We start from the raw sequence: 4236 nt of genomic DNA, 5'->3' as shown, positions 1-4236 counted from the left end.
AGTCAACATGCTGATGTTCAAGCATATACCTTTAAGCTTATATTTAATCCAGGGAATTTTAAAGCCTGAATCCAGAAGTTCTACTGAAAGAGAAAGCCAACTGAGTATTTTTTGACATTGTTCTCCTTCAGTGTGGGGGTCACATTGCAGATGAGCCACGAGTAATTAAATATATGATAATAATATTTGTTAAGTGCTTACTCTGTGCCAAACTGTTCTAAGCACAAGGATAGACTCCTCACTCTTAGCTTCAAGGCTGTCCATCATCTCACCCCCTCCTACCTCACCTCCCTTCTCTCCTTCTCCAGCCCAGCCTGCACCCTCCACTCCTCTGCCACTAGTCTCCTCACTGGGCCTCATTCTCGCCTGTCTCGGTGTCGACCCCCGGCCCACGTCCTTCCCCTGGCCTGGAATGCCCTCCCTCCACACATCCACCAAACTAGCTGTCTTCCTCCCTTCAATGCCCTACTGAGAGCTCACCTCCTCCAGGTGGCCTTCCCAGACTAAGCCCCCTTTTTCCTCTCCTCCTCCCCATCACCCCCCAACCGTACCTCCTTCCCCTCCCCACAGCACTTGTATATATTTGTACATATTTATTACTCTATTTAATTTACTTGTACATATTTACTACTCTATTTTATTAATGATGTGCAAATAGCTATAATTCTATTTATTCTGATGGTCTTGACACCTGTCTACATGTTCTGTTTTGTTGTCTGTCTCCCCCTTCTAGACTGTGAGCCTGTCTCTATATGTTGCCGACTTGTACTTCCCAAGCACTTAGTACAGTGTTCTGCACACAGTTAGTGCTCAATAAACACGATTGAATGAATGAATGAACGGATACAAGTTAGTAGGTTCCACCTTTAAAACATTGCTAAAATCTTCCCCTTCCTCTCCATCCAAACAGTCTCCTTTCTAGACTATGAGCCCACTGTTGGGTGGGGACTGTCTCTATATGTTGCCAACTTGTACTTCCCAAGCACTTAGTACAGTGCTCTGCACACAGTAAGCTCTCAATAACTATGATTGATTGATTGATTGATTGATTTAGTGCAATGATTTACACATGGTAAATGCTCACTAAATACCATTGATTGCCTGAGTGATTGAGGTCCACTGATTCTCAGAATCATGCTGTTTCCACTAGGCCACCTGTCCTTCCTATTTGAAGAAGAGACCACTACATGTGAAATTCGCCTCTGAGTGCACACATGGATGGAAAGGTCAATGAAGGACTCACAGTTCTGCCCAGATTGTACACGCCAAAAAGCTGCCCCTTGTTGAGTTACTATCAACATCAGCTTGCTGTGTGCAGAGAACATGCTTAACAACTCTGTTGTATTGTACTCTTCCAAGTGTTCAGCACAGGGCTGTACATAGAGTAACTGCTTAAGAAATACCATTGATTGATTGATTGATTGATTGCCTAAACAGTTGGACAGACAGACTGCTCCCCAAAAGCTAAACCTTTGCTAGCACTAAATCTTCCTTCTCCCATCTTCGAGTCCACATCCAAGCTGACAGATAGGGAGAACACAATTGGAAAACTTGAAGGAATCAGAAATCCCAAATTACGTTACCAAGAGAGAGTATGGACTATCCACATTTAAGATAAGAAAACACCCCCACTGGGCCTGCAGTGATGGATTAAAAATTTTAGCCTCCTGGAGGCCCCTCTTAACTAAGGGAATCAACCACCCCATATGGGAAAAGAAAGCCCTGAATTTCAAGGTTTCTTGCACAGTGCTTTTCACTGGGTAGCATAAAGAGCATTGACTCCAGTGGTGGAAGTGTTGGAGGGGCCACTGAGGTAGTCTGCTATGTGGCCTTGGACAAGTCACTTCACTTCTCAGTGACTCATTTATCTTATCTGTAAAATGGGCATTAAAACTGTGAGCCCCACATGGGACAACCTGATTACCCTGTATCTACCTCAGTGCTTAGAACAGTGCTTGGCACATAGTAAGTGCTTAACAAATACCATAATAATAATAATGATAATAATAATAATAATAATAATAATAATAGCCTATCAAGTAAAGGGAGAGATGATCAAGACGATGTTTTTCCTCCTTCGTGAATCCTGCCACCACTGCTACAGTTGTTGTGACTGCTTCTCATGGGGTCCAAATTCAGTCAGGGTGACCTAGTCATTCATTCATTCATTCAATCATATTTATTGAGCCCTTACTGTGTGCAGAGCACTGTACTAAGCATTTGGGAAGTACAAATTGGCAACATATAGAGACGGTCCCTACCCAGTTTACAGTCTAGAAGCAAACAAAGGCCCTTTTCCTCCTTCCTTCCATATGTAAATTATTTTATTATCTGTCTCCCATGCTAACAATAATGATAGTAATAATTTTTATATTTGTTAAGTGCTTACTATGTGCCTAGCACTGGGGTAGATATGAGATGATCAGGTTTCATGTGGGGTCACAGTTTAAGTAAGAAGGAGAACAGGTATTTAATTCCTCTTAGACTGTGAGCCCACTGCTGGGTAGGGACTGTTCTCTATATGTTGCCAACTTGTACTTCCCAAGCACTTAGTACAGTGCTCTGCACATAGTAAGCTCTCAATAAATATGATTGATGATGATGATGATGATGATGATGAATTCCCATTTTGCAGATGAGGGAACTGAGGCACAGAGAAATTAAGTGACTTGCTCAAGTTCTCACAGCAGACAAATAGCGGAGCCAGAGTTGGAACCCAGGTCCTCTGACTCCTAGGCCAATGTTCTATCCACTATGTGGTGCTGGGCTCCAAATCAGTCAAACAATCAGGAATATTTATTCAGCATTTATTCTGTGTAGTGCTCTAAATTAAGCGATTGAGAGAGTCCAGTAGAGATAGTGAACCCATCCTTGCTCTCAAAGGAGCTTACAATTTAGTGGGAGGTCTTGTCTTATGCTGGCGAGTCATCTATGACCCATAGCAATGACATGGACACATCTCTTCCAGAACACCCCACCTCCAACTGCAATCATTCTGGTAGCGTATCCATGGAGTTTTCTTGGTAAAACTATGGAAGTAGTTTACCATTGCCTCCTTCCATGCAGTAAACTTGAGTATCCACCCTTGATTCTCTCCCATGCCACTGTTGCATGGGACACACTAGGGTGAGAGATGACAGAACGCGTCCAGTGGGTGATGGAGAAAGGGGGAGACGTGAGGGTGGTCCAGTCTGGGCCCAGCCGAGGAGCAGCGTGGCTCAGTGGAAAGAGCCTGGGCTTGGGAGTCAGAGGTCGTGGGTTCTAATCCCAGCTCTGCCACTTATAATAATAGTAATAATAATAATGATGGCATTTATTGAGCACTTGCTATGTGCAAAGCACTGTTCTAGGCGCTGGGGAGGTTACAAGGTGATCAGGTTGTCCCATGTGGGGCTCACAGTCCCATGTGGGGCTCACAGTCCCATGTGGGGCTCACAGAAAGGCCTTGAGGGATCCGCCATCAGTGGGTGCGTGAGGGGACGGGCCGCTCCGGACTCCTGCTCACTTTACTTTATCCTTCCTTCCTCCCCCCTTTCCCATCTCCTTCCCTCCTCCTTTCCCATCTCCTTCCCATCTCCTTCCCTCCTCCTTTCCCATCTCCTTCCCATCTCCTTTCCTCCTCCTTTCCCATCTCTTTCTAGACTGTGAGCCCACTGTTGGGTAGGGACTGTCTCTATATGTTGCCAACTTGTACTTCCCAAGCGCTTAGTACAGTGCTCTGCACACAGTAAGCGCTCAATAAATACGATTGATGATGATGATGCTGCCCAGCCCAGGTGGGTTTTGACTTGTAGCAGATTGCTTTCCACTCACCTGCCACTGACCAATCTAGGGATGGAATGGGTAGGCCTCTGCTTAACTCTCCCTCCCAAAGTCGAGACCGGTAGAGTACTGGAAACTCTCCAGGTGCGACCCTGAGAGGGGTTAGTGAGAGGACAGACACTAAAATAAATGACAGATAGTGGGAAATGACAGAGTTTGAAGATATTTATTTAAGTGTTTTTGTGATGGCAGAGGAAAATGAAACAGATCGTAGTGCTGGAGCGGGGTATTGAGAGGAGAGATCATATCAAAAAATTATCTTGTACTTCTCCAAATGTTTATTTAGTACAGTGCTCTGTCCACAGTAAGCATTTTAAAAAAACACTGATTCATAATAATGATTTATTGAATTATCTTTTTTAAGGTATATGTTAAGTTCTTACTATATGCCAGACACTGTATTAAGGGCTGGGT

General features: G+C 44.2%; 1 non-coding gene across 1 annotated transcript; it reads right to left on the bottom strand.

Annotated features, from left to right (window-relative positions):
- Positions 1-3786: 3786 nt before the first annotated feature.
- On the bottom strand, positions 3787-3924 carry LOC119934573. The gene has a single exon (XR_005452971.1). It is a non-coding gene; the product is annotated as a small nucleolar RNA SNORA7 (small nucleolar RNA).
- Positions 3925-4236: the final 312 nt, after the last annotated feature.

The sequence above is a fragment of the Tachyglossus aculeatus genome, chromosome 1 (assembly GCF_015852505.1).
Source record: "Tachyglossus aculeatus isolate mTacAcu1 chromosome 1, mTacAcu1.pri, whole genome shotgun sequence".
NCBI lineage: Eukaryota > Metazoa > Chordata > Mammalia > Monotremata > Tachyglossidae > Tachyglossus > Tachyglossus aculeatus.
Note: the sequence above shows the minus strand (reverse complement) of the source record. Positions and strands in the feature narration are given on the sequence as shown.